This window comes from Acanthopagrus latus, chromosome 4, assembly GCF_904848185.1.
Source record: "Acanthopagrus latus isolate v.2019 chromosome 4, fAcaLat1.1, whole genome shotgun sequence".
Taxonomy (NCBI): domain Eukaryota; kingdom Metazoa; phylum Chordata; class Actinopteri; order Spariformes; family Sparidae; genus Acanthopagrus; species Acanthopagrus latus.
In genome coordinates, this window is record NC_051042.1 from 5,298,486 (window position 1) to 5,321,850 (window position 23,365).

General features: G+C 42.0%; 1 long non-coding RNA gene across 1 annotated transcript; it reads left to right on the forward strand.

The window, feature by feature from the left end:
• Window positions 1-4,917: 4,917 nt before the first annotated feature.
• Window positions 4,918-5,954, forward strand: LOC119017522. The gene is made up of 3 exons (XR_005074458.1): window positions 4,918-5,016; window positions 5,292-5,442; window positions 5,819-5,954. It is a non-coding gene; the product is annotated as an uncharacterized LOC119017522 (long non-coding RNA).
• The last annotated feature ends 17,411 nt before the right edge of the window (window positions 5,955-23,365 follow it).

Genomic DNA, 23,365 nt, shown 5'->3' on the forward strand with positions numbered 1-23,365 from the left:
AACCACTTTCAAACTTCTCTCTCTAATGCTCCCTCTTTCCTCCTCGCTCTCCGTCTGCGTGTCTTCTCCGTCGCCCACCTATCTCCACCTTTTTTTTTTTTCTCCCTTCTTTAAATGTGTCGGCAAGCTTCACACATCTCGCACATCTGTCTCATCTCTTCCTCGTCTTCCCTCTAATCTCTCATAACCGTCTCTTCTCGCTCTGTTTTGCATGTCTTCAGCCGGCAGCGGCTGCAGGAAATACATGGGGAGGGAGAGCAAAAGAGCAGGAGTGAAGTGTTTGTGTGTGTGTGTGTGTGTGTGAGAGAGTGTGTGTGTGAGTATGTGTCAAGTGGGCCTTGTATAGCAGTCCCAGAAGCAACAAGCTGTCATTAGAGTGGGCAGGAAACAACCCTTGTGGCTTGGTTCAATCAAATTGTAATCCTCAGCACATTATTACCATGGCAGGGTCACCTCTCCACTGCCGCTCCAGGGCAGGTGCAGGTGGAGCACACACACACACACACACACACACACACACACACACACACACACACACACACACACACACACTCCTTTCATTTGCTACCATTTCCAGTGTTTTTGCTGGCGTTTTCCTTGACAGTCCTTTTATTACCTGGCCAGCCCCCATAATGAATCCATCTGAGAGGGCCAGGCCGAGGCTGCTGTCATGCATAATTCAATCCCCACTCCAGCCACCCTCCACCACACCCCCAACTCTTCTTCTCCATATCCCTCATCCCTGTCATCCTCGCCACCTCCAGCGAGGCTCCCGTATCACCCCGACCTGACAGACTCTATCATGCAACTCTGAAGATTACAATATGCGGGAGAAGTGTGTGCGTATGTGCCTTGTATTTGAAAGTGTGTGTGCTCACTTGTGTGTTGCATGTTTCTCTCCTCTATGGTTTCTAGGGAAACCGTCATTAGGGTATTGGTGAGACTGTGTGTGGGCAGAGAAGAGACTTGTCCAACCCCACTAATGGACATCGCCTCCGATGTGGGCATCAATACCACAACACTCTCCTCCAGTGTAACACTTTCTGCTCATCTCAAAGCCACGCGGCATGGTTTCACAGTAAACACTTGTGCATGTCTTTGTAAGCACAGATTCCAGTTAAGATTTATCGACAGACGATGGTGTGGGTTATTGACCTGCAGCTGCATCAAAACAGGCTCCAACAGGCAGTTATGTGGTCGAAGATGTCCTGACAAGCAAGAGGCGATAGCTGAGTAGACCTCAGTATTGTTTCTAAAACAATGTCTCCAGCTAGTGTGACAAAATATCACACATTAACGCAAAGGGATCACTGTGGTCAACGAATAACAATGTCAACACAACGAGAATAAACTTAACAGGAATACAGATAAAACAAACACAGACACAGCTCATCCTGGTTGGACTAATATCCAGGGATGCACAATATGGATTTTTTTCTTTAGCTGATAACCATTATTTGATTCTTCTCATGGCTGATACCAGGAAGATCGTTTCACATTCTTGTGTCTTTAAAAAAAAAATTCCTAGTGTGGTTAGTGTGGTTAATGCATACATGTGGGCTGAAGAAAGGATGACAGATATAGTGAGGAGAGATGAGTGATTTTGTTCCACAGCTCCAAAAACATCTGCTGTGTTAAAACATGTAGTCGTGTATGAACTTGTATTGTCAGTTACTCTTCTTCTCCTCCTCCTTGTCCTTCTTGTCCATCTTCTCCTTCTTTACGTCCTTCTTCTTCTTTTCTGTTCTCTGTAATTCTCTGTGTATTATAGCGCATGGATGTATATTTATTGGCTAATACCATAAAAAGACAATTAAAAGAAATTCTCAAGATCAAGCCAATAAATGATCTCTACTAATAACAACAACCACAGTCATGATTTAATTATACGCAAAGCAGTTTTTCTTTAAGAATGTGTGCATAGTGAAAAATAAAAGGAATATACACATAAAGGAGCGTCACACTGGGAACAACACAACAGTTCTTACCCTGAAATCATTTCAGTTCAGAGATAATCGACACACATTCTCAGTCCCTCCAGATGAAATGTGTTTTTAATTTCTCCCAACCACAAATCATAGGAGGCTTCAGCTTCAGTTTTCCAAACTCGCAAGATTAGCTTTTTTTAAAAAAAAACACAGCTCCAAACCAAACAGTCATTTTTTTCAGACTTGTTGGCATAAAGATAAAGAGCCAATCGCTCCAAGAAAACCTGTGAGTGGATCAGGTTCCCAACAGTTCCCCGAAGCCTCAGAGAAACAGTGAAAAATGTTTTTCCAATAGATGTTAAGTTTAACACAGGACTAAAAAGAAAGTGTTCAGCGACAAACACAAAACATTCTGTCTTCTCACTATTATGTTTGCAACATGTGTAGAACTGCATAAAGCATGTTTACACTTTTTAAAAACCACAAAGCTTAAAGGGTGTAACGAGGTCACAGCCAACAGTCACTCTGTACACACTGTTACACACCTGGTGCATGTGAGGCGGCTGACTGGGAGTCTGACTGGTTGTCAAACACATGTATTGTTCAAAATGTGCCTTATTCATTGTGTTTACCCTGTTTCTGGTGCTGATTGAGCTCGTAGCTTCAGTACAGGAGTGTATTTATTGTAACGCTGTATAGATTATTATTGTTTATAGTATAGTTTGCACTGTGTATATACATTGTATATATCTTGATTTCTATTCATGTTATGAACAGAGTTTTTTTTTCCTTTTCTTTCTTTTTTTTGCAGACCCACTGCTGCTGTGACAAAATACTTTCTCAGTCTGGGATCAATAAAGTAATTCTATTCTGTTCTATTTTATTCTATTCTATACAGGTGTTTAGTGGTGAAACATTTATATACACCTGTTTTACAATCAATCGACATTTATCAAGTCCTTAATCAGGATAAAGTTTATGCCAGTCTGGTTCCAGCTTCTCAAATGCGATTATTTGCTTTTTGATTCTGTTTTGTATCATCATCAACTTATTCTTTTTGGGTTTTTCCTCAGATTACACAAGACGTTTGAGGAGATGATACCTTAGACTCTAATATGTAATAATGCAAGAAATCAATTAAGACAAATTAATGATGGAAATAATTGTCAGAGACAGCCCTACGGCATTTCTTTTAACAATAAATGTGTAATTGGGTTAAATTTAGTTATTTCAAGTATCCCTTCAATTAATGCTGACAGACACAAAGCAGGCGTAAGTGTGAAGGTTGCAGAGAGTAGCTGTGGGTATTACTGCCTCTACGTTTCTCGGCGTAAAGCGCTGAGGTAGTTTCTAAATGGGCATTAATTATGATGATCCCAGAGGAGCTGGAGGCTAAATGGAGCAGATAACCAGACTGAAGGGCACTATTTCTGTTATATTAGGCTGTTCAAACCTGCCACACATGCCTGATCGCTCTTCAATAACTCGCAGTTTTCAAGGGAAGGTTTCAGGGCCATGTGAATGTTCCTGCTTTCCCCCCGAAATTACAAATCTGTCATCTGAGCTGTGGAGAAAATAAATCTGAAGTCATTTCAGAAGAAACAAGAAGTCCAACACTGTGATAAACTGCCCTTTTTTGGTCCTGCATAAACAATTTCTAACGGTGAGGGATCAGAATGTCATTATATCATATTTTCTCCCTTTTTCTGTGGAGTAAACACATGCCACGCCACTTCTCTGTGGAGACGCATGGACCCAAACACCTTGGAAATTCATACCTTTCAAAGGTCATTCTCGAAGCATTTCAGCTTCATTAAACAGATTACGGGATGGAGAGGTCGGGTGGTGTTAGAAATCAGAAAGCCACAGTTACAAAGTAAACATCTTAAAGGGATAGTTGGGCTTTTTGAAGTTTTCTGATCCCTACGCATTAGCGCAACCAGGCCTCGCACTGTATTTTTCTGCTTGCAGATCACCTGTTTGGGTCAGAGTTTCAGCGTAGGGATACGGAGGTTCTACGGTTGAGAAAATGTAGTTTCAAAAGAAAGGGAAGTCTGATGGCAATGTAAAGCGGCGTGAATCTTCTCTATACAATATACACTTGAAGTGATATAGATTTTTTTAGGTGGGCCTTGTTTTAGGTGGTTAAAATTTGCTTTGCATCTGGGCACTGTTCACTGCAGTACAAAGCTGAGCGTCTGGGCTGGAGCGGCTTTCTGCTTCTCCAAACTTAGGCTGCGCTGATCGGCAATTACAGTATGGAACAGACTGACTATAGATATGTACTTTATATGACACCACTTCAAAAAACCCTAACTATCCCTTTAACCAGCAAAGGGGCTGAAACAGTGAATTATCACCTCTTATAGCCACAAAATCCCCCCTAACACGATCACAAACAGCTCCTGCTCACTTCGTTTTACTGCTCAACAAAGACCATGTTGCTGTGAAATACTTCCCATCATGCCACAACTATGACGGAACAGCATTTTTGGGTGCTGATGTGCATCATATAAGCTACTGATTATTGAATTGGCTCCTCACTTTTAAATATGAGTCACCCTGATTGTTAGAGTCTACTGACATTAGAAAATCACACTGCTGTTCATACAGCCACGTATCACATACAAATTAGATGTGAGTGTGTGTGTGTGTGTGTGTGTGTGTGTGTGTGTGTGTGTGTGTGTGTGTCTTTGGTGCAACAGCACTGAGGTGTAATCTGAGGGATGTGAGACATCCTACATGGCTAGAGTTCAGGAGTCATATGGGGCAGCTATGGTTAGCCCCGCTAATGGCAACAATAACATCAATATTATTCATAGAGCCCAACATGACAACTGTGGCAGTATCACGTTACTCTTAAAGCTGTGGTCGGGAAATTGGAAAAGCCTTCAAGCCCAGGCTAGAATATAAAAGTATCTAGCTGGTAAGCCCCGCCTCCTGCACTCAGGCCTCTCTCCAAAGCCACTCCCCCCAAACCAACTGCTGACGGTGTCTGAGTCCTCACGAACAAACCCTATCACTGCATCATCATTTTCATCACAACATCTGACAACAGATAGCTACCTCATGTCTCCTTCACCTCTAAGTAAACACCTCATATGATCATATTTAACAACAAACATAGCTATTGCTAGCACTGATAGCTGTCAAGCTAGCTTTGTTAGCATTCAGACATTGTTTTGAAAGTGTAACTTATTGCAGGTTAGCTAGCAGCAGCTAGCTATGGTAATGTTAGATATGGCAAAGCTAAACATTAAGATCAGTGGTGGGCCTGCTACATGTTTTATTTTTGTCTCATGATTCACAGACGAACATGAATATTATATTGGACTCATGATGATGTGATGTTCTGCATGTTAGAGCATCAAACATGACAGCATCTTGACTCTGATGACGAGGACACGCCAGAGCGAAGCACATCATCACGTCAGAGAGGACGTGGGATGATGTCGGGTCAGGGATCATATGTGGAGTAGAAGATCTCTAAGCTCAAAGGATTGAACATGAGCAGGTCAGCATCTAACGCAGAACATCACAACATCACAGGTGCTTTATTCTGATAAACATCACCCACAACTACTGGTGTTTGTACAGTCTATTGATCAGACCTGTGACGTGCCCTGATCAGAATCACATTTGTTGCCAGGTAGTTTTTCACCTTTTGATTTGTGTGTTGGTGAATAACAGCAAACACAGTAAGCAGAAACATGTAGAAAGAGGTAAAGGGCTGGTACTTCATGTTCTATAAACCGGTACATCTGTACAGTTTCGTCCAGGAATGTCTGAAGTATTGATCACTGAAAGTATATATGTTCACAGTATGCTGAGGACAGTCGAGCTCTGATCCATTCAGTATCTAATCATGTTGATCATCTGTTGCTTTACAGGCCTGAATTCAGGGCTGCGTTTGGAGCATCACATCCAGCGCTGAACTCTGCCTGACACAGATTCATTATTGTTGTTCTGTATTTGCTCCTTGTTTTGCATGATCTCTATCTTGTTTGAATAAAGTCTTGTAAATAATAAATGCCTTTTCTTTACACTTCCAGCACTGTGAACAAACCTATTTACAGTTCTTACACTTTACATGATACACTAATACTAACAACTGAATTAGGTAAGACTCTTGTTTATTCTATTTTTATACCTTTATACCTTTTATCATTTAGACAATTAACAGTACAATTAGCATCAACAACTATACACAGGAAGGACGTCCACAGGTTCTTGACTGATTAGAAACTGTTCAGACAGGGACTGTCCTGTAGAGAGAATAGCATAATTACTTATCTGACAGTAAATACAGCTTTTCAAGGACTTTGAAATGACTTTGTATTTATTATAACACCACAGCATGACTTACATTTTATGCAGTGACAAATATTCCTGACATCAACCAGAAATAGCCTCTGTTACATCAGAATTGTGCCACTTAGTCATTTCATATTTACCAGTTCTGCTTCTCTCTACCAGAGACAATGGATACTGCAAGCTCGTTTTCATTTCAGATCATTTAATACTTTGAATGCTGTCAGGATGTTAAGAAATGTTATACAAATATGATAGAAAATGCTTTTGAACAGAATTACCTACCCGAGCTTCAACATGGTTATCTTGTTCTTAATGTAACAATCCAAATCTTACAAACATAGTCAACAGTAAAATAGCCAGTTGGTAACAAACAATATCAGATTACAGTTTAGCAGTAACACTGAAATATATAATAATATTTTGGAAACCTTTTTTGGGGGGAAATAAGCCCAGAAGTAACAGAATCTTGGCTTCTAGTTTATAAGCGCTACCTAGTTTAGACAGTTTGGTGAAATGAGAGTGGAGGGCTCTGGGTGAGGGCAAAATGGATAAAAGTTCACCATTGTTCGTTTCATTTGACATTTGTTGTGCTCGTCACCCATGAATGATTAACTGGGCTCAGCCGGCGGACATGTCACTCCGCCAGAAACGCCTATAAATCCCCAGCAGGGAGCAGATCCTAGAGATTCTTTCACAAGATCGTAGTTCTGACTTTTTCCTGTGCCTTAATATTGATAGAGGAAAAAACATCTTTCGATCATCCCTTCTGTCGTCAATACACCATCGGCACAAGCCCAATACTGGTGATTCATGCAGTGAATCTCTGTATGTGCCGAGACAGCAGGGTGCATTTCATCATGTCATTAACAGCCTAGCAAGCAGAAATGACTTTTTTTGCGCCTGGGAGCATGGCTGTTTCAGATCAATGCCCGTGGCAGTTCTTAAATCAATGAGTGATGTTGTAACTGGGGGACTCATCTGTGAAGCAGACTCCTGGGAGCTGGAGAGTGAGCGAGAGAAAAAGATTGTCAAACAAAGGGAGGGGGCAGATAGAGAGAGGGGAGACAGTGAGAAAAACACATAAAGCTGAAAGTGATCGAAATAGACAGAGGATGATAGAGGGCAGGAAAGTGTAGGTTATATTTATGTCTCTGTGTGCACAAGCGAATGAGACTCTCTAAGTGCCTTTTGCTGCACCGCAATTTAAATATGATCATGCTGAAATAATTGGTGATTTGATGAGGCAGGTGAATCTCTGCAGCATGGCCAACCTCCATCCATCTCTTTTTCTCTCTCTCTCTCTCTCTCTCTCTTTCTTTGTCTCTCCGCCATGTATTCGTGCAAAGTGTGTGTCTGCATACAGGGTGGGGGAGCAAAGTAATGGGCAGGAGGTGGAGCGTGAAAAAGGTTAGGGAGAAAAAAATCACATCACCAGAGAGAGGAGCGATGAGAGTGTGCCTGGCTCCTAAGGCCAGATGTATTTACCTGGGTAATGATAGTCATCTGGAATGACAGGGTGTATGTGTGTGTGTGTGTGTGTGTGTGTGTGTGTGGTGCAGGACGCTGTGGCGGCTAGATTTCTGTTTGGCTGACTGACTGCCTGGCCGAGGGGCGAGTTCGCCGATTTATTTGCTGGCAAAAACACAACAGTCGCTTTTGTCCTCCTTTACTCTCCGTTTTTCCTCTTTTTTTTTTTTTTTTTTTTTTTTTTTTACTCTTTCTGCAAGAAGGGTTTGCTTCTCCAGCATCCTCTCTCCCTCCCTCCATCATCTCTCCCTGCCTTTATTAATTCATAAAAACACATCGCACAGATGAATGGCTTCCATAGGCACTGGAGCATGATTCGTTCCCACTGCACACACACACTTTACCATGTTTATACACACTGCTGCCTGTTACGCTCCTCACACCCCACATTCTCGCCGTCTTTCTCTCTCCTCGAGACAGCTCTCTAGTTCAGCCGGCGGACAGTGAAGGCCGGATCCATTTGTATTTTGTTATGTAGAAGTAGCCGGCGCTACACCTCGCCTCAGGCACAGGAGGACATAAGGCGAGCAAACATAAACACAGCGTTTTGCTCCCTGTTGTCCACTGTTTCTCACCACTGGTCACGAACCTCATGATCCGTCCATTCTACTGCTTTTTTGAGTGTATTTTTCACAAAACATCCAACTATTGTGGCTAAAAAAGTATATTCAAAGAGGAAAAACGCGATTGTGTGTGCATGCAGGTCTGATTCGTATTTTCCAGGGGGGCACGGGCGTGACACTCTTATCGAGGGTTGCCAGGCATGAAGCCTGAGGTTAAAGAAGGGTCCCGGATGCATAAACACATACATGGAAACACATAAACGGCCTTTCTCAAGCCTCGCTAAGGAGAGTAGGAAGGCAAAGGAACGGGTGCTTTAGATATGGATTGCTGGGATTGAATTAAAAACATTAGCTTGAGGCTGTACCGCTGAATCCTGATGATGAGGCCACCGGGGAAAAATGTAGAAAATGGGCTTTTGCTGCCAGGGCCTTGAAAATCCCTTACTAATGGAATGAGAGAAGGCAGAGAGAGATAGCGAGAGCGAGGGAGGGGAGGAAGGGATATCACACAGATGAGTGCGGGTGAATGGTTACAAAGACAATGCATTGTGTTTGTGTGTGTGAGCATGGGGTTCATGTGAGAGCAAAATGGGATGAAACAATTGGAGCGGAGCCAGAAGGGCTCCAATGAAACATCATTACAAGCAGCCCCAGAAATATTATGCCTTCGGCGTAACTAGCAGGGAGGGGGGCACAGTCGCACAGCATAACCGCAACACTTACACTTAGACAACACGGTCGCACACACATTTGACCTGATTCACTGGATTCAACCTTGGACATAATATCAACTTGCTCAGTTTAGTTTGTCGGGACATATTTTAAAAGATAAAAAATGCTAAAAGCTCCGAGTGGCACAGGACAACTGCCTCTCTCAATGACTGTCTTGATGCCCATTATAAACCATTCTGGACTGGAGTCTGACGAACACAGGCCAGATGGTTAATTAGAAATAAGAAGCTGAGTGCACACTTAAAGAAATGCGTGTTTTTCCTCATTTTGCTTTTCTCTGCGACCATCACGGTTAAATTCTCCGGAGCATTCTCCAGGCGGTGGGCATTTCAGCCCCCTCGTTTCTCCGGGAAATGAATAGGAGCTTGTGACATGGGCTGACATGGACTTTAAATGTACAATCTGGCTGTGTAACGATGGGAACAAATTAATAAGTGAATGTTATCTGTGGGTAGCAGAGCGGGGTGCCTTGCCAGGCCTTTTTGTTCCTGTACCACTTCTTTTCATGTAAATGACAGAAGACACAAAAAAAGACAGAGCTCTTGGTCTGAATTGGATTTTGACATGGATATTGGCGCACTTTGTGTGTGCAGCATGCATATATTATACAGTTTATGTATTAAAGCACATATTCTGAATGTGGATGTGTCTGTATTGCCTTGTTTGATTTATTTTAATGTGTTTATGCCAAGTGTAATCCCACTGTGACGTCACCCATGGGTTTGTGGATTACTGTTTAGAAGCTTCGAGGCAGGCATAACGGCCATTGTCAACTTTTTTTTTAAGAAGACGATGACCATATATGATGAACAGGCGTTCAAGCGTGGCCACAATATAGCTATAACGTGCGCACAAAATACTACTTCGTGGCCACAAAATACGTTATACTTATTTCGTGGCCACAAATTAGTGTTTTGTGGCCGTGAATTAGTATTTTGTGCGCACGTTATAGCTATATTGTGGCCACAATTAATTATTTTTTTTGACCATGTCATATCTGGGGCTCCGTAGTCCCACGATGTAGTCATTCGTCTAAGTATAATTCTCAACTTAGCTTTCACCATTTCCCTGTGGTTCCTGAAGCGAAGTCTGTGTGGGAAGCTAAGATCCAGCGGGAGAAGTTCTCTCCCACAAATGTGTGTGTGTCGTGTTCATTTTCTCCCTGGTGATTTTTTATGCGTATCTCGTGAAGGGCAGAAGACGTCTAAAAAACGATGCAGTTCCATGCTTTTTAGCCTGGAATTTCACAATGTGTGTGAATTTAATGTGTGCGATGTAAACGATGTTTAGTCCCGGTGTGTGCCCACTTCCAGAATGTAAGCTACCATAAAGACACAATAACATAGCTTATGTGACTGCGTTTCAACAATATATATTCTTACTACCACAATTACTACAATAAATACTGCCACTGTTAAAATCCTGAACGTCTAAGGTGGTTATCATTTCATTTCAGATTTGCATCATATGCACAAATACATAAAAACTCACAAAAGAAATAAAACGAATGTGAACATGAAAATTTTACTATTTAATAAGTATATAGCATACTAGGTATTTACAATACAATCTAATTACATAATTTCCAGCGTTGTGCTGCAACACTAATGGATGTGCTGAAGTGGAAAAATGATTGATAACAAGGCTCTTAACAGTAAGGCTCTTAATGTCAATCAGTCCAAAAGGTGGGCTCTCAGTTTTCTTAGACTTTCTTTCTCCCTTTAATCAGAAATTAACATATTTTGTATAGATTAGTAAAAAAAAAACAATACATCAAGAATATCAACACATTCAAGAACCGATTTTAGAACTATTTAAGACACTGAACTGATTGAAATAATGATTACTTAAGTATTGGCCCATGTAAAAATAAGAAAACAAAAAAATCTCCCTTCTCTCTAATAATTGCAGCCACCTGCCAATACGCTGCACAAGAATGTCATAGTCTGCAAAGACAACAAAGTCACACCAGTCCATCCAACCCTGCACCTGCCAATAGTTGCTATGGCTCTGTTTTAACTTTAATGTGCCACTGTGCATTTTCAGATAGCTACAGTCTACGTGGCTTTTGGCATTTGGACTTTTAATTTCAATGGATCCAAACGGTTGACTCTCAGTTGGGTCAAAAATGATTCCATCAGGAGATGACCCCACACAGGGGCATCCGGGTGGATCACAAACCCACGTGGCCAGCCTCAATTTTTTCAGCCAGGGTTTCTGCTGAGCTCAGCCCTCTCACGTGGGCCATGGCATATTTCCCTGAACTGGGAGGAAGTGATCCTTAGTCGCTGGACATGGTGCAACTCCACACTGTCGCTCTGCTTCCTGATGGCCACCACTATTTTTAGATGCAACTGTTGCTGATGCTACATACAAACTGGCAGATGGATGGATCCAGCCTGTAGCCATTTAACGGCAGAAGTGGTGGAGGGGGGCATCTGGGTGGTGCTTTACAACCTCACTCACTGGCAATGCATGCTGGTATGAGATGGGACTCCGTTCTTGGACCACTCCAAAAGAGGAGTCCACAAGTAGCACATCCCCACTTATTGCCATGGTGGTGGTGAGTGGGGCAACGTCTGCTGTTTAGTCCTTGTAGACCTCCGCCACTTTGAGGACATTTTTATCTGAATGTTCCTCCTACACTGCCTTGTAATAGTTACTCTAAAATCAAATTTAAAATTTCAATATAATTTTATAACAATTTTACACAGTGAAAAACCTGAACAGCGATATATTAGGTGAGGCTATACTATTTAATAGGACAATAGATATTACCTTACACCGTCAGATAGTGTTGTCTAGCTTTGGGCTTTGTGGAGAGGAGTACCATATCACCCCCTCTACCTGGTTTCATAACGTGTTAATTACACAAAAGAACCAGTAAATGAATGAAAATGTCATTGATGGATTACCAGCAATGGAAATAGCATAAGCTTGTGTTTTGGATCTAAACAAATACTTACCATGGTTCTTGGCTTGTGCCAACGCTGCTCTGTCTCTGTACAGCTAAGAACAGGGGACACTGCGGCCTGCTTGAGAGTGGAGTAGTGCGCGGACTTGGAAACAAAGCAGCGTTGTGGTTGCGTAGTGCTGTTCCAGCCACACCGGAACACACTGCCTCTGCTGTCTCCACTGGTGAGCAATTCTCAAAGGCAATCTTCACATAAATAAAATAACTTTAATTTCTGATTGAAGACACTACTACAACAATGAAAATGAGAAAGATCAAAAAAGACAAACAGTGGGTATGAAAATAGCTGTCAGGTAATCAACTGTAGAGAATATTGAAACCTAGTTCTGCTCTGTTTTAGGTACTGTAATTTACACACCTTTCAAGCCAGTCTCTCTACTGTCTTCATTTTTGGTTTTCACTTAATTATAATAAAAATTGTTTGTTCTAACAAGGTAAGACAGTGAACAGTAAACGCGCTGAACAGGTTATATATTTACACAGATTTGGGGTACAAAATCAGCACGTACCTACCACTTGCCAATGTACCCTCCACGTCTAAACTTATGCTCTAAAGAACAAAAGCAATCACAAACCGTTTCTGGGGTTTCCATGAAAGCTAAGTGTAGCTTTGTGTTACTTGTCAAGTTGACAAGACCATCAACTGAAAGTCAACAAGACTTCCTACATTTCTATGTATATATTGTCTATGTGAAGTAAAAGATGTGGTATCCAAATCAAGCTGAAGAGAATTTTTTCGCCAGTTTTTCCAGCTGCTCGCCACTCTAGCTCACGCAATACACACCCATTATAAAATCAGAAGATGAATATATATAATTTCACATATATATTTCCAAAAGTATAGAAGACATAAAAGCAAAAAATAGAAGCATATGTCCTTAAGGAGCTGAACATTTATATAGTTGAATGGTTGTAGTTTTTGCAGGAGCTCAAGCAAGCCAAAAAACATACGAAAGAAGAAGAAGAATACCTAAGTTCAATGAATTCCAGAAGGACAATAGCTTGAGACTGAAGGAAACACAGGTGACCAGCGGTGTCTCGCTCCTCTGTCATTCTCAATATTGGTATTGCGGAGCCACTGAGAGATGGCAATCAGCAGGAGATGTGTCGTGAAGATGAAAGCAGTGAAAGAGAAACAAAAAGAGAGCAAGAAAGAGGAGAGCCTCTTAAGGCACCTCCATCAGCCTGCCGTTAGGAGGGTAATGAACCTAGCACCACTGCTGCCAAGCAACCAATGACTCACTCATTCACTCACTCTCACACACACACACACCACATTGCACAGACTCTGCAAGACTAACACACTCATGAAATAGAAAACTCTCAAGTACCCAAACTGTCTCTGCTCTTCATCCATTACCAGACAAACGTCTCAATGACAGAATGTTTACACGCAGAAAATCTGATGTACATACATCATAAGAGCAAAAGGAATAGGTCATCTGCCTGCACTTTTACTTAGATCCATCTCTCTTGTATTTTCTCCCAAGCTATTTGGCTTTTGCCAGATGCTGTGAGCATTACTACTTCATGTATATTGCTTCACACACTCAGAAAACATTCATCACAAATGCAGACATAACTTGAGGGATCATTTTCACTGTAACAACTAGATTTTACTATTATGCCATTTGTCCATTCCTTCAGTTCTCTCACTGCAGAGTTACTGTACAACCTCTTTGGAGGAGTAAAAGTGGCTTAATTAAAGAAATAAATACACCATTAAAAAATTAATTAAACATGTCATTTATTAATTAAAATATCAATTTATTTATGTAAAAAATATATATACAATTATTTCACTATTTAATTATTTCATGGTCCTGTGTTGCAGTAATTCATGAATTTATTTTATTTATCAAACTCGCACATCAAAGTCAGAGACGATGCAGGACTCATTTGCATTCCTCATCCTGGGAGCTGGTAGGCTCAGGGAAGGCCAGTTTATATATGTGGAGACCAGAGGAGATGTGTTTTTCATAATATGGGACCTTTAAATTGTGCAAAATAATGCATTCCGATGTCAGATGTAGCAGCTAACAAAATTAATAATAAGAAAAATCAACCAGGAGGAATACCAAAAATAGTTAAAGCTGCAAGCAGCGATGAACTGGCCCTCGCAGGCCACGCGTGTCGGGCTGTGGCCGTCGGGGGGCGTGTCCACCTGTTACTTGCATGTAATGTGATGAGTGTTTTTCTGTTGTGCTTTGATTTTGCCGAGTATTGTTTTTCTGCCTTGTTCTTTATTTAATTTTTCTGGTTGCCTGTATTTAGATTGTATAGAGTTCTATAGCCTATTTCTTTGTCACTCTTAAGAGCAGATTCTGGAATTTCAGAATAAAAGTTTGAACTGTTCTCACTCTGCATCTGAGTCTGCTTTTTAGTCCAGGCCTGACACTTTTCAGCTTCAAGGTCTGAGGATGATAGTGACTGTGAAGTCTGTGTTAAATCTGTAGGAGGATGTCATTAAAGTATGAGGATTGGAAATATTTCAAAATGGCGGCCAAATTCAAAATGGTGGCCAAAATCAAAATGGCCGACTTAGTATTGATGCAGAGACGTATTCAGGGCAACAAACGCTACATGTATGTGCAGTTTGGTGTAGATGGGAAATTGCATGTAGAAGTTACAAAGCCTTGATGCTTCATGGCAAAGGAAAAAAATGGTTTCCACCGTCACACCCACCAGGTACGATGTAGCCAAAAGATTTTAACAACTTTTTCTTCTTCAAGGCATGAGGATGATACTGAGGGAATGTGAAGACTGCGGATTTAAATCTGTAGGAGGAAATAATTTTCATGAATTTTTAAAAATGGTGCTTCACATAATACAGGGCGCTACGGAGAACGCAGGTCACAACCACATCCAATGACAATGCAGTATCGCAATTTTTCAGTACAGTACAGTTATTTCCGTACGGTGCAACTGAATGTCGTGGGCATAATTATGTCAGTCTTAGCTTCCCGACAATCAGACATGCTAAAATTATTGTTATGGGATGAGCATTATGTACGAGGTAGTTGAGCCTGTTTTGCCTTGTCTTGTTTATTTAGAAAATCAAGAAGCTACATATCGGCAAAGGATACTTGGGTTGATATTCTCAGCCTCCGCGGGTCCTGTCACTTCCGGATATTCGCATACCCTCTCGTTTGTTCGGGAAGACGCATGAACGTAAATCATTCATTTCGACAAATTTATGTTGTCGATTTCCTCGATTGTGTCGATGCGTTGTCCCAGTCATAGTTTTGTGACACTACAACTATTGTGCCTGATATGCACTAACAGGATGGAGTCAGTTTTATGATGGTGGGAAGGCGCGGCGCAGAGATGCAAAATAGAAATTATTGATAATTCTCCTCAGATGAATTAAAACAAAGGTCAGATATTTGTGTTGAAACGCAGGGCGGGAAAGTACAAATGCAGAAAAAAACAATACTAAAGAAAGTAAAGCACAGATAGCTGAAATACCTACGTAAGTATTTGTACCACCACACAGCCCCTCCTCCTCCAAATGAGAACTTCACTGAATATACAGTAGATGTCACCTGAAGTACGTCACTATCTATTAGGGCTGTCACTTTTTAAAAAAATCAAGTTCGAATGAATTTGAAATGACACGCAATTTATTCGAATGAATTTGAATAAATTCTCCCCTAGCTAAGAGCTTTACATTGCATCCCATTGGATCTTGACGTCCGCAGATGACGTCCTGGTTTTAAAACTTTCCCGGCTGTGGGTCGCACAACAGTGCAGGTCATCGACACCTCCGCCCATCTCGCACAATTTCCGGCATATCAACGTCTCGGATTTAGATCGCGGTGGAGTTTGAAAAAAGTGTACCCTCGGAGGTGGCGAATTGGTGGACCAAAACAGACCAGCAATTTATCACCCACTGCCTAAATCCGTGGACCTAGCCGCAGAAAGGACGGCCAAATTGGCAGCTTGCTGCCCAGTAGAAAAAAGGCTATTAACTATGCAAACAAGGGCAGCCATGCACTGCAGGCACACTGTCAAACAAAAGTGCCCCCCCCTCTTTACACCGTCACCCTTTTTACTCTTAGGAGTTTGTAGGTCTGTTTGTGCAAATTAAAGTCGACAAACATCTTTGTTAGTAACTTTTCCATCTATGGTATGGAACAGTAAATACTTCCATAAACTACATCTCAGATGCTTTGGTGTCGCGATTGTCTGCACAGGACGGCTTTGCTCAAAAGTGTCCTCCATTTTCGTAGCAAACAACATAATACTACTAGCTGAATTGACAGATCAAGAGTTAAAGCTAGGGTCTGCAATCCTGGAGAGCAAGCAAGCGAGCTAGCAAGATTTGAAAGTGGCACCTCCTCTAAGTTCCACCCCATCCAAAGCCACGCCCCCACAAACCTGAACGTGCATCAGGCTGTGGGACTCAGCTGGGGAAGGAGATGCCGGAGCATGATGCAGCAATTCAGCTGAATTTAGCACGGAGCAGACAGGAAGTAAAGCACCGAAATAACAAACAACATCTGGTTACTTTTCAAAATAAAACACTCCATGTTGACACCAGTACACATCGTGAGGCCTGCTGTCTACCGTACTGCGCCATGGCAGACTCAAACTTCAACTGGTGGGGACTGCCGGAGGGCGGAGCAAAACTGGATTGGAGCTGCAACGTAGCGGACCCGTATCCAGTGGAAACTGGGCCAACTCATTAGCCATTCTCATGGCTAAAAACAACACACAAAGAAGCTAACGTTAGCATTGGGCTAATACGAGCTACAAATGTAACCAATTTGGCAAACCTTACATATTTCATGAATATAGCAAATCCCCCCGAAACAAAACAAGTCATTACCTGTCCACCAGAAAGAGAGCAACCTCTGCATCACTTTTCAGGCCCTTCACGTGCCCCAGTTGTCTCCACCACTCAAACTCGCACGGATGTTGACTCGGTCCCACTTCTTTCTTTATCCAGAGCCTATTTCATCACAGCCATTTCTGTCTCAGGCTTTCTTTTCCTTGCCTTTTTGGCGGGATGAGCTGTTACAAGTAACATTGGCTGCATTTTCTCTACCATTGTAACCAAATCATTGTAACCAAATCAACGTCTTCTCCTGCAACTCTGTATATTCAGCTATGCGGGCTGAAAAGCACCGATTGGTCAGCTTTTTCTCAGTCCTGCAGCTGCTACAGAGGTCTGATTATTTTCGTTCCTTTTTCTGAATATATAATGTATTGACTACTCTCAGGATAGCAGGACCATTTCACCCAGTATACCAAAATGTGTTTCTGAACAACATTACAGAACCTAGCTTTAATAGGGCGCGCAATAGGTCAAGCTAAATTAAGGGCGCCCTCTGCTGGATCAAAAGGCGAATTACTTCAAGCTGACTGTTGCGCTTATAGACCGTACATTTTGGTTTCGAACAGGTCATTACATTCGCATACGAACCTCTCCCTCCACTTTCGAACGAATATTAGAATTTTGAATAAAAACTGACAGCCCTATTATCTATGATAAGTGATGTAGAAACGCAGATATGATGCCTTTTAAATGCTGACATCCGATATATCCGTGGGTTGCAGTAATGTACAACGCCCACATTTTATTATGCAGACAGGACTGGCTGAACATGCATTTCATATCTTTCAGCGTAGTTGTAACCTAAAAGCTGATTATTTATTCTCTTAAATACATCATGTGTGCATCTACATGTCTAGACAGGAGTTTCAGTGATTCCTGAAGAGCAGAGAGCAACAGTTTTCTTCGCAGCCTGGACTCTCCTCTTGGCCCACCACACTGTCTGCAGCTTTAGCAGGGAGTGAGAGGGGCTGGCAATTACTGAAGCTTACCCCAACTCCACCAGCTGACACTCAATCCTCCTACTAATGCAATATAATTTATTCATCCTGCTCCAGCCTCTTTTACAGTTTGGTTGCCAGGATTGTGTTTGAGCCTCTCGTCACAAAAATCACAAAAATTAGTCAAACTCACCCACATGCACTTGCAAACAGAGTTTGTGCTTGTGATTCTGCCCAGTGTCAGAGAAAAAGAGGACTTTAGCATCACAAGACTGAAAAAAAAAACTCCCTCTGCAGCATTAGACTAGCTGTCGTGAAACTACTGAACCCAGTGGAGCTTTGTAAGTAATGAGATCTGATCATCTTGAAACTAGAACAGTGGGTTTTTTCAGCTGCACCAAAGCTCAGAGGGAAAACCTAAAATAAAGCCGAGACCCTCGTGTAATAACTAAGTTGTGCTCATGTTACAAACTTTATATGAACACAATCATGTTAACATTAGTGTTTCTGTCCCGACTTGACCCCCTGCATGATGAGTACACAGTACATACACATATCTATTGATGCAGATGTGTGTACGTACTGCATTTCTGCTTTCTGCATGAGCAAACTAATGTGTTGTGTGTCAGCAGTCGTCACCAACAAACCCTCCCCTGAGGATGTGTGTTGTACTGATCAGTCAGACATCACACACACACACACACACACACACACACACACACGCTTTTAACATACTGTATATATCTGTTAAAGTGATGATATCAATATAGAACACAAACCATTTTTCAGAAGACTGTTTATAATCATATGGCTGCTTTCATAAAATGTTGTGATTTGATTTGTGATGATTGGCTTTTTTGCTGTAAATTACATCATCACATAATCACCATCAGCGAATACAGGACCTTGTCTAGCTCTCACTCACAGAGAAGGATGCTGACTTTTTAAGTACCTTTGGTGATTTTTTTTCTATATACATATGTTTCCAGAGTCAGTAACTACAACAACACAACAGTGAAGGAGACAAAGATATGTGAGTTAAAGTCTTCTGCTCTAAATCTGGTCACATGTCACGTCAGTAAACTGCCTGACTCTCTCTGCCATAGACAGATACTGTTTTTCAACAAGCACGTCTCTCTGATGTGAAAAGCTGGGGGCGTGTCAGACAGAGACGCTGGAACCACGCCCACACACAGGAGGGGAGCCTCCATGTACTGTACAAGGATGTAACCTACAGTAACAATGTAAGCTAGCAGCATCATCGGATGGACCCAGCCTGACCTGTATGAGCCACCAGAGCTAGAAACTGACTCTGAGTCAGACACTGATAGTGCTCAGCCTCGTTCCTCACAGTCCATGTTTTACATTACACACAAATGTAAAACCCCAGTCTACATACAATTCCTTGTCATAGCTATATTGGTGCACATAAAATATTACTTGTGGATTATCATTGTGCTGTCAGATGGACTCTGCTCAGGGAATGAGGCCAAATCATGTCATGATTACATGCAATAACAGTTGCTAACATGACATGGGCATGACAGAATGCACGGTGTAAAATCAGCAAAATGCATTTAATTGCCAAAATGTACAATATTTATAACATACATAGGCACACACTTACACTTGGAGCTTAGATCTGGCCCAAAAAAATCAAGCCCAACCCGAGCCCAGCCCAGCCCGTGCACGATGTGTCCGAGCGGGCTGCCCGACACATTAACTGTGATTATACGTGGGCTGTTAAAGCGGACGTTTTCAAGCTCCATGTTGCACTTACCCTACACAATCAGTGATGCCGGTAACGTGTTACTCTAATCTGACAACTTTTTTCAGTGAGGAGTGGTCATATTTCCAAACCACTAATCAGATGAAAATTACTTGTTCAAATCACTATGCGTTACTATTATTTTTGTCATTTTCCTCAGTAAAAATATTTATTTTGTCTTTTCTTCTTGCATCTCAGGGAGTGACGTCACGTGCGCAAGAAGTCACGTTTTCTGCACGAGGACACTCACACATGTAAAACCATGCAGTGGCACAAACAACATGAAGGGAGTAGAGAGATGCGCGTTTTGTAGCTGGAAGTACCGTCATTATTTGGAGTTATTACAAAAGCACACACGCACACAAATGCTTGATCAAGTGCCGACCCAACCCAGGAAATGTTGACCCGACCCGGCCCGCGGTCTGGTTCGGGTCAGCGCAGAGAATCTAAAGTCTGGCCGGTGGCGGGGATGAGAACACCTGTTGTCGGCGGGACGGTCGCAGGCGGGCGCGTAATGCTGGCGGCGGAGATGCGAGCATGCGCTGTCGGCGGGACAGGAGGATGCAAGCCGGGGACGGGCAGGGTCGGTTCGGCCCCACTGACCAGCGTCAACAGACTCTTCAGATATCCAGACTTTACCTGGTGACAGTCGCTGTAGTTAACTATACAGAACTAAGTGGACACTGCAGAGACAGGTGTTGGTGGTGATTTTCAGCTCTCCACAGTAGCTCCTTTTGACACAATCGATCCACCATTTCCTTGCGTTGTCACCCTTAGGAAACTTAAATAAGCTAACGGTGTTGTTACTCTGCACACTGTGGCACCCAGGAGCGATGTGGAGGAGACATGACTGTTAAGCTGACTGCTTGACTGGTTAGCTAGCTGCAAACTATTCTAAGAGATGCTATCCAAGACTGGAGAGCAAGCAGAAAAACAACTGAAGCAAATGCGCTGAGTGTATTTATAGGCTTCCGCAGCAGGATCAGGTTTATGCAAATCATGGCCGCAGTACGTAACGCAGCCATGATTTGCATGATTTTCTGACCCGCCCATTAAATCCTGAACACAGAAATCCTGAAACACAGTTTGTGAGCCTAGCTCCAAAATTAAATTCTAAATGGCTGAATGCTTTTTACATGTTTTAAAGAAATACATTTATGACCTTTTTAATGTGTTTAGAAGAAAATGGCTGAATTTGCTTTACACAGACTTTAAGTCCAACGGTCAGGTTGCCAGAGCAGCCGAGGTGACCAAATGAGGAGATCCAGACAGACGATGTTCAGCCTGTGATATTTTCTTTATTTTAGGTTCAGCTGTCATGTTTATCAACATCCTAACCCCGTGTGATCCTCCTCCAAATGACCCGCTTAAATACCACAGCAGCAAAAGGTGTCCACACCCCTGGGGAACTCTTCTGTTGCGACACACCCTGGGATGAAAAGAAGCAGCAGAGATAAGTTTATGCTTCACATAATTATACACAATCCATTTGCCTTAAAGATCTTATAACTTCCCACACACTGCAACAGTGCCTCGCTGATCACTGGCTTTCTCTACTCATAGGGAAACTTGATGGCAAAAGTAAACAGCTGACACTGCACTCACTATATCAAAAAACAATTTAAAATTAGCTGTGTGTGCATCTCATTTCACCTCTTATGTACCCATATACCTAACTGCATATACACGTCTCCAATTAATCAGTGTCCCATCAGCTGACTTATAACCATTGAAAGGAGAGGTTGAAAGTCTAGGCCACAACCAGCACAGTAATATTATGATTAGTATTTACTACTACTTACTATTATTTATTATAAAATACAGAAAGAAATATAAACAAAAAAAACAGCAGAATCCTGTTCGCACTGTTAGTGAAGCTTTTCGACCTAGAGCACCCAAAAAAGTGAGAGGAAAAAAAGGGTTGAGTCTTTCCTGCTTTTAGATGAGAACAGCATTTTGCTTCAAGGAAAAAAGGACACAATTGGAAGAAGAGAGAAGAAACAAAGAAGGATCCTTACAAGCACTCTTAAAGACCTTCACAAAGCCTACAATGACAATAGTGATGAAATGCGCAGGATGTCTTACCGGCAATTCATCAAATACAAACCTTTCTAGATAGCTGAACCAAAATCATGTGATCGCAACACCTGTGCATGCCATCAGCATGAAAACATGAGCCTTTTGATTACAGCTCTTTCAAAAAAAGGGTTAATCACAACAACAAGTCTTTCAACACTATTGTCATCAATATGCTGCAGCACAGAAAATGACCTGTGCATGAGACGACAATGCACAGAATGCTGTTTTGAAGAGGTTAGGGTCAGTGCACATAATCTGGCTGAGAGTGTCGCATGGGATCAGTGGCAGAGAGAGCCGGTAACAGTTTGAGAAAAAAACATTTAAGAACTGGGTAAAAAAGAAAAAGTGGATCAGTGGGAGAACTGATAGAAGTGTTCCAGAAAGATCTGGATGAGCTGGCTGGTCACCATTATTATTGAATTCATCAGATTAGGCAGTTGAGAAATCTCAAAGAGAACCTGAAGAACAACGAGATGGTCCTTCATATTGATTTCAGTGAAAATTATGCTTGCAAGCTAAACACTGAAATCCAAGCCTTTCACTTTGGAGGAAACAGACAGCAAGCAACTCTACACACTGGGATAGCCTATGGTACTGGTGGGTCAATGAGCTACGCAAACAGTCTCACAGTCAGACATGATGAAAGGGCTGTGAGGGCTCAAATCAAGCCGATCACAGAACATTTCAAGGCCTAGAGTGACCAGGAGATTGATACACTCCACATCCTAAGTGATGGTCCTGCAACCGAGTATCGAAATTGTACAAACTGCTGCCTTCTCAGCACTGTTCCATACACTTTGGGTTTTAAAAATATAACTTGGAATTTTTCCGGGAGGTCCCATGGAAAGGGGGCTCCTGATGGAGTGGGTGGAGCGCTCAAGCATGTTGCTGACAAGTATGTCCATAGAGGTGGAGATCTTCAGTCACCCAAAGATCTGTTCAATTACCTTTGCAAAAACACAGAGAAGGTGACCATCATATGGGTTGAAGAAGATGAGATCACTGATATCGACAGCTTGCTTCTTCCAACAGTGTGCCCTGTGGTTGGAATAAGTAACACACACCAAGTGCTCTACTTTTCACCTGGCAAAATACTGTACAGACGTCTTAGGTGCTTTTGCCAGTACCCAGACATGTGCCCCTGCTTTCAGCCAAAGAAACTGCAGGTCACTGCATTTAAAGGGACACTCACCAAGATTTAACTGGTGGTCAACCAACCAACCAACCAAGAACCAGCCCACCTTGTTGAAGCTGAAGCAGATACCAGTTCTGATGATGACACCATCTACACTGTGGGGAAGTTTGTCATTGTCAACTATGATGACAGGCTACAGGTCGCTAAGATATGTCACAATGAAGTGGAAATTAATTGCATGAAGCAAGTTGGTAAGAAGAATATCTTCATTCGGCCTGATAAATCAGACTGCATATTTTACAGCTGCAATCAAATACCATGCACAATATCTGAGCCAGAACCACTTCACAGGTCTGCCAAACTCTCAAACATTTACTGGATGAAGTTTAATCTGGTCTGAAGGCTTTCAGCTTTTCACAGTTTCTAGTTCAAAACTCACACCTGAACTACAAAACAAATATCAAATGTCATGATTGTAATATTAATGTATGAATTTTACAATCTAATCAAACTGTTATGTTAAAATACTGATTCTATGAATGTCTGTGAATTTAGAACATTTATCTG